The 15425-nt window shown below is 38.7% G+C and overlaps 1 long non-coding RNA gene across 1 annotated transcript; it reads right to left on the minus strand.

Annotated features, from left to right (window-relative positions):
- Nucleotides 1-13159: 13159 nt before the first annotated feature.
- Nucleotides 13160-14190, minus strand: LOC113232512. The gene is made up of 2 exons (XR_003310633.1): nt 13963-14190; nt 13160-13459 (listed from the first exon to the last, which is right to left on the minus strand). It is a non-coding gene; the product is annotated as an uncharacterized LOC113232512 (long non-coding RNA).
- Nucleotides 14191-15425: the final 1235 nt, after the last annotated feature.

The raw sequence follows: 15425 nt of genomic DNA on the forward strand, positions 1-15425 counted from the left end.
TGAAAGACTACAAAATCTTGATATTCATTGCTCGTAGTTTCAAATTTAACAAGAAAAAACAAATTCTGTAATGTTAATATACTTTAAACTTTACCCTGTAGGATATCGTTCAAAAGTTCAATATTATCAGTCCCTATTATTGCAAATTAAACGTTTTGATATTACATTGAAATTTCAATCAATGTACTGCCATCTAGCGGTTAATTGCTAATCAACGACGAATTGGAGTTATTAATTTAGTTCTCCAAAAAAAAGCGACCACATTGCAGGGGTATAAGCTTTACTTTCGTTTCTTGTAACAAAAAAAATATTTCGATAAACAGAAAATTGAAAATTCATTAAAATAAGACTCCGATGACATGAAATACCACCACAGGTAATATTTTTGGTGCGACTATCATATTTGCACTCCAAGACAGCACCTATTATGCATTTTTCTAGGATTTTGAAAATTTGCACGTAATAATGACACGACCATAACTTAGAAAGCGAAAATGGCGGACTGACCTCAGATGAGTCTTTCGAGACCAACAGTTGGCACGCGTCTGACGCTAAATAACCACTTCTATTGTATTTATTGTTCTGTGCTCGCACCGCCTAGCAACCTCGCACAGCTTTAGTGGAATCCATCACACCGTTTTATAGCGCCGCTACATATCCTTGCACCGCCTAACTACTTAGTACATCCCTGGTCGAACCGCAGCCTAATAGTGTATGTCATTGACACGATAAGAAGAATACAAGTATATAGCATATTCTGTCGTCCTCTTCTCTGTGTTGTCGTTTAAATTAGTTTCTACCTATTATCTATTATACCACTGACGGTGTTGCCGTTCCAATGTACCATAACTTCTAATTAACTGTTTAAAACTGACATCTGACGTACTGGTCAAAAGAAAGACAGATTATTTAAAGTGTTAGGGCGCATTTAGTCGACACAACTGTTATGGCATAATACACTCTATTTATTTATATTTTCGTTTTAACTTAAATGAGTGGCTGGCTTGTCTTTGGTCAATGCAGGCGGCTTCCGCACGACGACCGCGCGTATGTATTGTTCCAAGGAATTTAAATGTTGTTGCCTAGCAAATAGAATTCAGATTCGCCGTTAATGTACGTGAAAGCGTGGTAACTGGGCGGTCGCTGCGCGAAAATTTTGTGTAACTAGGCACTTAGGTTATTATTTCTTTTTTTTTTATAATACCAAGAGATGGGACGAAGAAGTCGCGTGGCTGGTGGTAAGCGACACGCCTATCTATAACAGTTGCAGTGCCACTCAGATTTTCCCTGGACGAACACTTTCACAAGTAGCTCTACTGCTACTGATTATCTGTGACGGATTTAAAACAACCATTTCTAAAAATTATCTGTCTAAAACGGAAAGAGAGAATATTAATACTACCGGAAAATATTTCATCTTATACTTTAGCCGGGTGTACTGTTTGCAATTTAGAAGTACCTATATCATTTCGTTCTTCAAAAGTAATTTACATTATAATGTCCGACAACATTAATGTTATACAAAAGCAATTAAACTGAAATTGTCAATTAGGCGTCGAGCTGAAAAGTGTAACTTCACCGACGACAGATCTAATTAGCAATTTCATAAACGCGTGCATTACTTGTTCGACGGTTTGATGAGAGGATCACCAAGCGAGGATTTTTTATAATATTGTATACTGTGATATAAATGAAGAGACCAGGCAAAGAATGATCAGTCACAGGAGGAGAATTTTAGGAAAAAACAATCTTTTAAATATTGGTGAAAAAGACAAATGCTACATGAAATTTAATAAAGTCTATGTTGACATAATGTGTGTAACGCTGTGCAATCCATTTTACTTAAAAAAAAGTTTATAAATCTTCTTAACTTTTCTACCATTTAGTCTCAAGTATTTTATGTCTAAAACTAAGAGCGGTTACACGCGCCCGATTATAAGCAGCGATGCAAACTCGCGACTGCATCAATACTAGATATGAGCACCGATAATAGACCAACAGGCATTTCGGCGGCGCGAGGGCGACCATGAAACAAATTTGTATAACGGTGTTTGTTTTTACAAAAGCCGTTATACAAATACTTTTTCAAAGCAAAAAACAAAAGAACGTATTTTCTATAGTAATCACATTTTCATTATTTCGATCAGGCTCTCCGATCACACACACGCGCACGCTTCCGTATTGTGTGTGCGCAGTGAAAATGGCGAAGCCAGAAATAGGTAAGGTGGCAGTACTTCCCTGGACGAACTCTTCCACGAGCTCTACAGCTACTAAACTAGTCTCATCATGTATTCGGGGTGAAAAGACCCTTAGACGAGAATCACCAATTCTTCCCACAGGCACCATTTAAATTATCTCCTTGCATGGGGCCATGTTTACGAACCTTTTGTTTTATGATACCAAATGACGACGGCACGAACAAGTTGTTCGTTGGTGGTAAGCGACACGCTTGTCCTTAAAGAGCAGCTGCAGTGCCATTCCGAGCTTTAAGTTGCGAACATCTGAGGGGCACTGCCTTTGCAGGTCAGGATAAACAGAACAAACTGCAGTGGCAATTTTTGTCACCCTGAGACATAAGTTGAAAAGTCCCAAGAGCCTGTAATTCACTAGCACACTTACCCTTCAAAACCGGAACGCAGTAATGCTCACATTACTGCTCGGCGGCAGAAATTTGCAACATGTAACCTGATAATTCTGGAGATATTGAGGATCAAAGTGAGTTTTTCTTTTAATTTTGTCCCTGGTTGGCCGACGTTTCTGTATCCACTACTTGGAAGCCAGTTAGTCATCGCCTTACTCCATCCGTCGTCTTGTCTTCGTCTCATGTGCATTGCCCAGCTCCACGTTAGTTTCGTGATGTGATTCCCGTTGTTTGTTGAATGTTTTGTTAAACTTTTTTATTTATAAATAAACATTACAATTCTTCTTTAATTTACAAGTATTATCTTATATTATAAGGAATATCGAACGCACATGTTATGATGCGGCCGCGCCTCTATTTAATGCAGTGCATGCACACAAACAAACGCTTAGAATTTTTTTTACATCCGGTTTATTTATAAATTTAGTATATATACATTTTAGGTTTTCGCGATTGTTACACATAGGAAATGAAACTAAGATATTTTCTTTGTCAAACAAACGAACGTTTCGGGCCTTTTACAGGTCTCATGGTGACTAAATCCGAAAACATTGTTTCATTTCTTACATAATAGATAGACATATATTTTCTTCAAAGTTGGTTCCTAATTTGTTTTTCTTTTTGTGTTAAGAATCCACGTCATGTCTAAGTTTCAAATTCTCCACGTGTCGTCGTTACGATGGTCATCATACTACATTGGACATGTTGCGTCCACTACGTGACGGCATAGTTGCTTAGGAAATCAAGGCTTAAGTGACGATGTAGGCAAACAAAGGTACACACGGTGTGTTTCACTGATGTGCAGAGAAGACATAATACTTCAATATCATAGATTAATAAGCAACAGAGTATTCTGATTACACAATGACAGGGTAGGCAAAAATAATGAATAAAATAGTTACAATGGTTACCGTTTATATAATTAAAAAAATATAAAGACTAGGTTACATGGTCTATTAAAGATGGTACATAGCACGACATCAATAATTTCAAAACTCGACTGTATTTTGTTGCAAAATGAAATGTATTGTGCAACTAATAGCGACTTTGCCAGGGCCTTTACGTTAATTCTCCAACTATGGATAAATATTATTGGTAAACACTCAATATTATCTGCCTGCCTAGCTCATTCACTGTCACGTCTTTCCACGGTACTAAGGTACTGATACTCTTTGACAAAATTCAACACTGAAGCACTATCACTATTGATAGTGTTTTGTTCGGAATATATAGGTGGTGCAGTTGGTGGGTCAATGGGTGCAATGAATGTTATTGTCTATACATTGAAGTCGTTGGTACAGGCTATGCTAGTTTTTGCTGGAAAGTTTTATGACAATTCTCAACTAAGTAATATTTTTATTAACTCAATGTTAATAAAAATATATAACCATCTCCCGAACAGCATAAAATGTACTCAGGATTCCAAGGCTTTTGAAAGACAATTAAAAACTCTCTTAATTGATAGGAGTTATTACAATATAACAGAATACTTTAATGATATTTTTGATGACCTTTTTTAAATGATTTAATATGAAATAATAATAGAAAATTATAATTGTATGTCTATTCTGTAAAATTATTTCAATTAGTATTTAGCTTTAAAATTATATCAATTAGTATAGAGTTGAAACATAATGTGTAAATTCTATAGTCCTACTAGACACCATTTTGTATGCGTAGTATCAATTAGGAAATAGTACTGTGTAATAATTTTTATCTTATTTTTAAAATGTGTATAGCGCCACTCTCTTTGCAAACACCCTTACAGGGTGTCACATGTACTGTAATTTTAATATTATTAACATGTGACTATGCAATAAACGATTACTGATTACTTAAATAGTTCAATAATATGCCAATAGATGGCGCCCCGACATATTCCATAGGTTTTCAAGTTCAGTCACCTCGATTTATTGATCATCGGCGAAAAACAACTAAGAGAATAAATATGTAGATAGTTTCAGGTGAACTAAACAAACACTACCTGTTTTTTCCGTAATATGACTAATGAGTGCTAGCGAGATTGCCAACGCATCCATGCATGATCAAGATAGTGTAAACTAAGTTTTGTTTATGTCAATTTAAGTGCAGTATAATTCGGTTGTGCCCCGCTCCAAGTTAATAATGGAGATGGCTATGTTTACAGATAAAATTAAAACCAGTAAGACGTCTTTTTAAAGCAAATAAGAAGTTACTTTTTACAATATCAAGTGACGGGTAGAACAAGTCGTGCGTCTGATGGTAAGCTGCACGTTTATCCACGACAGTTGTAGTGCCAGTCAGAGCTATAAACCGCAAGATAGGAGGGGCACTGCCACTGCGCCCGTCACCCTAAGACAGAAGTTGACAAGACCCAGGCGCCTTTAATTCACCAACACCCTTACCCATCAAAACCGGAACCCACTAATGCTGACTTTACTGTTTGGCGGCAGAAACAGGTAAGATGGCAGTACTTCTCTGGACGAACCCTTTCACAAGGAACTCTACTGCTACTGAATGCCTGTTGCAGCCCTTTGGACATATTGATTCCTAATGAGTAAGAAGTTGTAAAATATATCATATTGCCATCATCATCATTTCAGTCAAAAGACATCCACTGTTGAATATAGGCCTCCCCCAAAGAGTGTCACAACGACCTGTCCTGCCCCTCATGCATCCAGCGGATTCCCGCAGCCTTCACCATATCATCAGTCCACCTCGTGAATGGTCTGCCCACGCCGCATCTTCCGGTACGCGGTCGCCACTTGAGAACTCTTCGGCCCCATCGGCCATCTGTTTTACGAGCAATGTGCTCTGCCCATTGCCACTTCAGTTTTGCAATTTGGGCTATGTCGTCTACTCTGGTTCCCTTGCGGATATCCTGGTCTAAGGGTCGTATTGCAGAACTCTACTCAATGCTCAAGTCAGGATTTGAGCAGACTTGAGTATGATTTCAAGCACTGGAAATACGACCCTAATGGCAACGACTTGAGTATGATTTTCAGTGCTCACTGCAATACTCAAGTCCTGACTTGAGTATTGAGTAGAGTTCTAGAATACGACCCTAAGACTTTTGTCTTGACGCACTGTGGTATTTTGAACGAGACGATAAGGCGTAATTTCCCGAACGCTGCCCAACCGAGTTGAATTTGAAGACTGACCTCTTTCTGGAAGTTGGACCTACTTAACTGGATAATTTTTCCCAGGTATACATAATCGTCAACAACTTCGAGTGCAGAGTTTCCGGTCTTCATGGGAGTTCTCGATCTTCAAATTGCCATAATACCCACAAATTTAATATCTGGTCTGTTTTGCCGTGAGGTAGAAACATGTTTTAAAAGTACTACAGCTCCTTGTGAAAGAGGTCGCCCAGAGTAGTACTGCCATCTTACCTATTTCTGCCGCCAAACAGTAGTGTGAGCATTACTACGTTCCGGTTTTGAAGAGTGAGGGTGCTGGTCACTTGGGACTAGTCAGCTCATGTCCCAGAGTGACGGGCGCAGTGACACTGCCACTCAAATCTTTGCGATTTAAAGCTCTGAGTGGCACTGCAACTGTTATGGACAGGCATGTTGCTTACCTCCACGCACATGACTAGTTCGTCCCGTTACTCAGTATCTAGGCTATTTAATAATGCTAATTTCGTCAACCAATTAGATGTCCTTATTTTGACGTCTCCACGACCTTCATTTATCATCATAGTAACATCTTCAGGGCACTTTGCGAGTGCTGCGACACAGATGACTTTAATACTATTAGGCGTGACAGTGGCAATGACATTCTAAGGATGTTTGCCCATCGTGTTGGCTGTCTTAAAATTTTGAGTAAAGATTGCTATTGATCAAAGTAAATAGAGATTGGCCCACTTTCTTAATTTTCATTGCCATCCAATATTTCCAAATTTATTTGAAATTGTACTGATATAGTTTTACGTTTCTCTTTTTGTAAGTAACACCATTATCTATATATATTTATATATTTTATTAGCAGTGGAGCTCCTTGGGAAAGAGTTCGTCTAGGAAAGTACTGCCACCTTACCTATTTCTGCCGCCAAACAGTTTTGGAGGGCAAGTGTGGCGGTGAAATTACAGGCACATGGGGCTTGTTAACTTATATCTCAGAGTGACGGGCGCAGTATTTGCCCCTCCTATCTTTGCGGCTTAAAGCTCTGACTACAAACAGGCGCGTCGGTTACCACCAAGCCTACGACTTGTTCGTACCGTGACTTGGTATTATAAAAAATATTATAGGCACTGATCGAAATTTTAATATTTATTATTATTATTTAAAATAACGATTGCTAAATCACACCTCATGTCCGATGGGTTAAAGGTGGGTAAGCGGGTGGTCGCGTATTACAAAGATTGTACCACCAACAAGCGAAGGTGCGCCGGGTGCGGGCCAGCCTAACCCCATCCTGCACATGATAGCTGTCCGTACGTATATTAAGCACTGTAGTGAATTACAAGTACCCAGTAATGTCTATGGTATATAATTTTTTACCCAATTAATATTAGTATTAAGTTTTACTAACAAATTACATTTCAGTCAATGTTACTTGAAATAAATGAATTATTGTTATATAAAGTCACACTTAAGGAATGGTTTCCATAAGTGTTTAAGAAAAATATTTCTTGATTTTCATTCTGAACATACTGACTCTTTTATGTACTCTATGTGGGAATTTCGTTTTAAGCCACTTACGCGTGTTCAGTAAGTTCCTCTGCAGAATTATTTAACAGTCTTTTAACTATTAAATTTTACATCTCGTGCGGATGGAATGAGAATCTTAGAGTGAATAGGTAAATTGGTATTGTTAAATATTTAAGAATAGCTGTGCCAAACAAAAACGCTATTATTTGGTCTAGGCGCACCTAGGAAGCATCCTTCAAAATTGCCGAAGTGAGAGGACGTGCTTTTCTCTAGTAAATTTACATTTCATTATATTTCAAAATTTTCATAAGTACGTTTTATAACGATGTAGAGTGTTTGTGCACACACATCACACACATTTTTGAAGAAAAGTTCAAAATGTCGAAGCTACTGTAAACAGTTCCTAATACGTCAAGAAATTTAATTATAAACCTCTACATCATCAGAGCTCTCAAGGCTATATTGTACCGTTCAAAAACCTTACAGGACATGCTTGGGCGGTGCCAGCAGGCGATAGTTCGTTTCCCCAAGTTTGTCTTCCTGGGATCGCTCCCGGCGCTCCTTATCTCGACTATCGAAGTCTTCATATTTGGAATGAGGTTATTTTGCAAACTATTTCAAATTCCAGGAACTTATTCTGTATTTCAGAAGGAAAAACTTTTGCTCTGGTTTTTCCAGACTATTTTTTGTGATATCAATTGACGAAACAAACAAGACGAGCGTCTGGTGGTAAGCGACACGTGAACCCGTGACAGTTGCAGTATCACTCAGAACTTTAAATCGCAAAGATCTGAGGGGCATTGCCCGACACCCTGAGCCATAAAATTGGTCAAGGCACAAGCATGTTGTTTCACTAGCACCCTTCCATGTGGCAGTACTTCTCTGGATGTGCTCGTCACAATGAGCTCTATTGCTACTAGAAACTTAGCTCACTAGTTGTATTCACCCAACTGAGCCAGGTAAGCTAACTTAGCTTAGTTTAGCTCACGTAGTTGTATGCAAATCTAAGCTAAGAAAATATGTAGTAAGTAGTGACTATGGATACGTGCGGGGGCGAAGAGCGGTAGAATGGCGGCATGTTTTACATAGCTAGCGGAATCGTTGGGTTAGTTTAACTTAGTTTAGTTAGCTTAGTTCGCGGTATGAACCGAAGTATGAAATGTCGTGGCAGCGTGAGTTAAGCTAAGTTATCGTAGCGTCGTTCGCGGTGTGCCATTTTCTTATATAATTCCCCTCCATTTGCAATATTAAGGATAATCATCATTATAATATAAAAGTATAATTTAAATCTGTATTTTCTGTAATATGACTTAACTGTAGGCAATGTACTGTGTTGTCTTGGTGAATAAATCTTTTGAATTTCATTAACAATCTTATTCATAATTTATTTATAAAACAACAAAGGCTTAAATGTGTTAGTTTTTAAACAAAAAAATATTCTTAATCAGTCTTATGACCTAATGTTAAACCTTAATTAAGCCTATTTACATCCCCTTTGAAATGGCACTACAGTGTCCAATATAATCGCAGTCCATTCTGTAGACGATCATGTGCAGTATACTGTTGGAGCTGCCACGCACCCTGTACATCATGGATGAGCATCTTTTACGTATTATGGCGTAAAAACATCCACACGTGCTTCAGCAAACATTCCTCATGCACTACAGAAATGCGGCAGCTCCAATTGTACTCGAAACGTATTTGTACATTGGACCACAAGGTGGACCGATGACCTGGTGAAGATAGCGGGGATCTGCTGGATGTAAGCAACGCAAGACTGGTCACTGTGGCGATCTTTGGGAGTGGCCTACGTTCAGCAGTGGGATTTCGGATGGTAATGACAAAATAGAATACTTTAATGACAAAATAAAATAAAATTGTTTAAAACCACACAAACAAAAGATCCGACAAACAAGCACACAGAAAAATTTGTGAGACACGTTGGTTCGTTCCGTGGCTTAGTTGGCATAGCGTCTGCCACGGTTGGCTTGGAGACGTGTCAGTATCGTCGTCGTGATAGTAGTGAAACAGCCTGACATACAATAAAAACTTAATTAAAATATAATAATTTTTAATACATTTAATTTGAAATAATGCTCACATTACTGCTTGGCGGAAGAAACAGGTAAGGTGACAGTATCTTCCTGGACCATTGACTATAATTGTAAGTCAATGTCCTGGACGATCTCTTTCCCAAGAAAATATTCCATTATCGTAACTTACGCTTACATTTCGGTGGAGCGACAAAGCTTAATAAATAATGTTTTAAATTCATTTTAACCATTTTCGCCCATGCCGTGTATTATCTTAATAACTAATAACTATTAAATAGTATTTATTTTAGTTTTAATCATTTTTGTTATTTCTAAGTATAAAAATCGAACAACTTTTAAGTAAGTTTTCTCCAAACCCATACAAAATTAGCACACGGGAGTTTTCGCCCTGCATATAGAATATTAAAACGCGTGGCTAAATATGTCCGATCTGAAGGTATTTCGAAACACACTCTACTGCTACTAAATACGTATGACACGGTAAAATGTGCGTGTCATCTCAAAGGCCCCGGGTCGTGTCATTTGTCCGCGTGACAAAAACCGTTCACGCTTCTGTTTTTGTCGCCATTGACTTACAAATAAATGGACGACGGGTCTAATACAAAAACCACGAAAAAAATGTCCCAAGTCAACCCATTCGAAATTTAAATTGTAATGTCATCGCAGTATCGCGCTGTCAGTAGAACAAATGAAGACTAAAGCGGAGTGTCGCGCTCTGTATACGATTTTAGCGCCTTACAAGTGCGGACACTTTTTAGCGCGGACCCGACGTCCATATAATTGTAAGTCAATGTTTGTCGCGCATATTTGTTACGGTCACGAAATCCAATACTATGAAATGTCACAAATGTGGACCCACCTTTAAATTAGTGCTCTAACAATCACTTATTACAGGGAGTCATAATTAGAGCACTAAATCAAACCTGCAATCTGGTTTTAGGACTCACAGGCTTGTGAAAAGTAAATATACTCCCCAACAAACAAACTTTATCGAGATACAAAGTAAATCCATCTTAAAGTTAATTCTCTCAGAATGAACAAAGTTTCGAACAGATCTTGAAAACAAGAGAGCTGTTAAAGTTTTTATTGATCACATGACTCCGTCAAAACAACGCTTGCCCTTCGGAGATAAAGTGTCACGTCTTGATAGTAACTTGATTTTTTTTTATTAATACCACCAAAGTAAACGACTTTTTTGTAGGGAACTGTATACGTTTTTACAATAAGATTCCGAAGCATATATTAAGATTATCATCTTATTATATTATATTATTAGATAAAGATGTATGGAAAGACGACAGGGCTCTAGATTCCACACAAATTTGATTCAAAATGTATTCCATAGCAATTATGTTTATTTGAAAAGAGCAATTTCTAGAGTTTCTTGCTCGTTCTTTTCAGGGAAGTCAGCGTAGTGAAGAGTAGCTTAAATGTGACGTTTTCAAGAGTAAATTTATTTTACTTATAGAATAAATAATTCTTCGACTTTGACTAATATCAAGTGGCGAGACGAACAAGTCGTGCGCCTGGTAAAAAGTGACACGACTGTACATAAAAGTTCCATTGTCAGTTAGAGCTTTAAATCGCAAATATCTTATGGGCTGTCCCACGTGCCTGTAATTTCACCATCAGTATAATGGCCAATGTTCTGAAGAACTGTTTGACATGATGCCAACAGCAAAATTCTGTCATCGCATCCTCGCCACCGACAGGGATTCCATCCTTACACTCTGGAACCGAGTCGATCTCGTACTGCAGGGTTTCAGAGGAGGTTCCTCCTACGTACAATAAGGATGTGAACTCCTTGTGGGGTTTTCTCGCAGGAATGCAGCATGGAGTCATTCGAAAGGGGTTTGAGAAGGGTTCTAAAGGGTTGGCAATGCGCTCGTGACGCTCCTGGTGTTGCAGGCGTTTATAGGCGACGGTGACCGCTTTCCATCAGGCGGGCCGCATGCTTGTTTGCTGCCTACATAATACAAAAATTTTTTTCCTGGATGAACTCTTTCACAAGGAGGTCTACTGCTACTTACCAAAACCACACTTTAATTACGTCAGTTTTGTCAAAGTGAATTGTTCATAACTTTACCTGAATTTATGGTGAATTTAGGTCAGCGGCGAGCCAAGGCGCAATATGATTAATTCAGCTCAGATTTAATAAGTCAGTCTTATTACGTCAACTTAGTTACTAAGGAGATCTAGTTCATACCTTGACCATGAGTATATACGTTTAAAGTAATTAACATTCTTGTACTCGCGTCACAGTACATTTATGAAAATTAAGACGAACAGTATTAATTATTATGAAAAATTGTAATTGATAGATACAGTTGACTGCCTCGTGGTCGAACGGTTACCATGCGGAACTGCCACGCAGAGGTCCCGGATTCAATTCTCGGTCCGGGAGAAATATTAATAAAGGCCTACATTTATAACAATATTTTCTGTAAATTTAAATAGGACCACTACTAATGTACCCTTTTTCCAACAAAAAAAGAACCATCAAAATCGGTTCACAAATACCGGAGTTATCGCGTAACATAAATACAAAAAAATACTGTCATGTTTTCTTTAAATAGAATTAAATAAAAACGACAAATTAAGAAGTTTAAACTAATTTATTATTTATTTTGGTTAAACCAGAAAACAAAAAAATAAAAGGTAGCCGAAAGTTTCTTTTAGTTTTTCTTTCTTTAAGGTCGTTGGTGGTTTAGAGGCTGGAATATAGCGAACGTACTGTAGCTGCTTTTCCCTGTATACTGCTTGTTCAGTCCAATCCTCAACCCGGTACTTCTCCGTTAGACAGCTGGCCGTAGTAGGGTAGGTTGCTGTCCAGTAGGTTAAGTCCCAACCGCTCAATAGGTAGGCAACAGCACGGATAGGGTTAATCTAACGTCAACGTAGTTCCTGAAGAGGCCAAGTACTAAAATTATTATTAGTACAATAGATGCCTGGTACTGCTACAAGTTTTGTGAAAATGACCAAAGCGAAGCCGAAAAAATACTACCTAGTATGTACACGGGGTGATATGCATTGTGAACTATACTGGGCTGGAGTGACAGTTATGAGAAAGCAGAGACGGTTACAAGGCTAACTGCTAACTATGGCATTCCTAATTAATTACCTTTGTCTACTTTATGTTCATAGTTCTGACAAACACTTATAGTTATAAATATGTCGTACTTAATGCATGTAATATAATCATTTTAAGTAAAACAACAAAAAAAAAAACACGGATACAGCAGCACAATCTACATTGTTCTAATCATTGACTTACAAATAAATGGACGACGGGTCTAATACAAAAACCACGAAAAAAATATCCCAAGTCAACCTATTTAAACGTAGTGACATGTAAAGGAATATGAAAAAGCTAAAACGTTGAATTTAAATTGTAATGTCATCGCAGTACTGTCTAATTTTGCTTGCTTCGCTGTCAGTCGAACAAACGAAGACTAAAGCGTGAATGACGCTCTGTATACGATTTTAACGCCCTATAAGTTCGGATACTTTTTAGCGAGGACCCGACGTCCATATAATTGTAAGTCAATGGTTCTAATAATAAAAACACTCACACATAGCCTAATAAAAGCACTTGCACTTGCAGTATGGGGATACACTAACACTAAATTCAATAAGTATATAACAGCCTCTAAAATTTTTACACTTTGTAGAAATAATAGGTGTTCAAGACCCAGTAAGGACGACAAGAAACCGACGATGAATTGCGAAATTTCTAAGCGAGTGACATAGTCTGTCCGTTAGCAAAATTCGGTCGCGCTGTAACCTGGGTTCCCTACCTTTCCCTAATAAGGGTGAAAATAAAAGAAGGTAGGGCGGTTAACTGATTTAATTAAAAAGAGAAATGAATCCCAGGGTACATAAAAATTTATGAATACGTGGGCTCCGGCCTAAAGGTACGGATCGTTAGCACTCCCGGGGTTATGCACTCCCCTGGGTAAAGGCCGGCTGGAATGTAGATAGCCGGCGCCTTGTCGTGTCGGAGACGGAAGGTGTTGAAGAAGGGCTCCGACGGGAAGTGAACCCGGAACTGCGGCTGCCAGGCACGACGCGCGTCGCTTGAAGTTGGTGTTTGCCACGTAGTGGCCGAGGGTTTTAAACCCTAACGGAGTTCCTGTAACATGTTACAGTGCGGGTATACTGCGCTGCTGTGCACGCGCCCGTTGCGATTCCGTCCCGGCAGCTTAAGGAATGCTTTACCCAATGAGGGAACGCTTACGTATTAATCCTGCTGCCGGGAGAAATCACAACGGAATGTAAAACTGAAAAATAAAAAAGGTTAAGTACTTGTGGGTAGGCAGAAGGCACCCACAAGCAAGAACAAAGCTAGATAATACGAAATAAATACAATGTGAAATGACACGTTGACTAAAAGGAAAATTAAAAAGGTCAAGTCACGTAAAACCGCGTGGCATCGCATGTGCCTTCGTTAATTACGCGGATTCATCAAAATTAAATAACTGGCTGCTGGATTGTTGCTGCCAGCCGTAAGGGAACGTATTTGTTTGACCTAATGATGTACAGGAACCGCGTAATTAACGAATGCACATTCCGCGACCGCCATTTTACAAAAATAGCGAATTACGAAAATAAGTGGTGTGGTATTGGAATACTCACCCGAATACGGGAACTTCTTATACTCACAAATTGTTAATTTCAAAAGCAATTGTCGTAGTTGCCGAAATGCGGATTTATATTTGCAAATTAAGTAATTAGGAGCGCGCGTAGGCGATGCCGGCTCGTGAGAAATGTGAGCGCGGGCGCCGTCGCAACTCCTTTTATATGCGAGCCGCAGAGAATCCACGCGTTCGCATTAGCACTCGTTAACCGATTATGTAAAAAAAAGGAGGTATGTAACGTTTTTCGTTACAGCGCCTGTCGAGGGAGCCAGTCTTGTGGTCACACGGCCGGCGGCGGCGCCTTCCGCGCACGCGCCTCTGACCCCAACACACATTCCGCGAAATATGTGCCGTCTGTTAACGCATAAAAATAACCATTCAACTTAGTTACGTTCCATCGATTAAGATTTAGTTATATGTTGTAAATATCGGCCCCTCCCACGTAAAGTATCGTATGTCAAAATTGCCAAGTTTACAGGGAAGCCTTTTAAAGTTCTGAATTCACTGAAACAAGCATAACACGTGACTTTAGATTTCTCACTTTTATTCGGCAAATCTCGTTACACACGTTGAGTATCATAATATCGGTTAGATGACCTATTAGATGATCACTCTATGTGAGTAACAAGCTTTGCCGAATGAAACGGAGAACTTTAAAACGCTCCCCTGTAAACTTGACAATTTCGACATACGATACTTTACGTAGGAGGCGTCATGTGCATATTATTTAGATACGAGTATAAGCATTTTATAAATAGTTAATATTAGACTAAGATTAGATTTAGGTATAACGTTAAAATAGAACGTTACAATACAATCGATTTGAGAACATCCTCCTTTTTTGAAGTCGATTAAAATAAACTGGTAAATTTTTTTTTACGCACACACTCAACTTAGCCCCGCACTAGTTAAACCCTGTGTCGTGGGTGCCATGGACACATACATAGATAACCACAAATTACACCCAAACTCACGAGAGAAATAAACGTAGGCCATACAAACATTTATCCCGGCCCGAGAATCGAACCCGGGACCTGTACGTGGCAGTCCGGCACGGTAACCGTTTGGCCACGGAGGCAGTTTAAGGTGAACAACCTTATGAGCCATCCCGCGTACAGTCCCGACCTGGCACTTGGCACCAAAAATTAAGAACCAGTTAAGCGGTCAACGATTTTCATCACCTGAAGAGGCTGTAGAAGAGTATGAAAAATATGTTTCAGAGATTGTCACGGAGGAGTGGCATAAATGTTTTCAAAATTGGTTCATTCGTATGAAAAAGTGCATTAACGCTTCTTCCTTCTTATTCTTATTCATTCCGAAAACTTATAGTACGCCTCACATACTACATATAACAAGGCGCTATCTGCATTCGCGCAAATGTTTGCGTAATTATAATCTTTATTTCTCTTTTACAAAGTTAATTTATAAATAATTAATGAACATTAGCCTCCTTCAGTTTAT

This window comes from Hyposmocoma kahamanoa, unplaced genomic scaffold, assembly GCF_003589595.1.
Source record: "Hyposmocoma kahamanoa isolate Upper Pololo Valley unplaced genomic scaffold, ASM358959v1 76, whole genome shotgun sequence".
NCBI lineage: Eukaryota > Metazoa > Arthropoda > Insecta > Lepidoptera > Cosmopterigidae > Hyposmocoma > Hyposmocoma kahamanoa.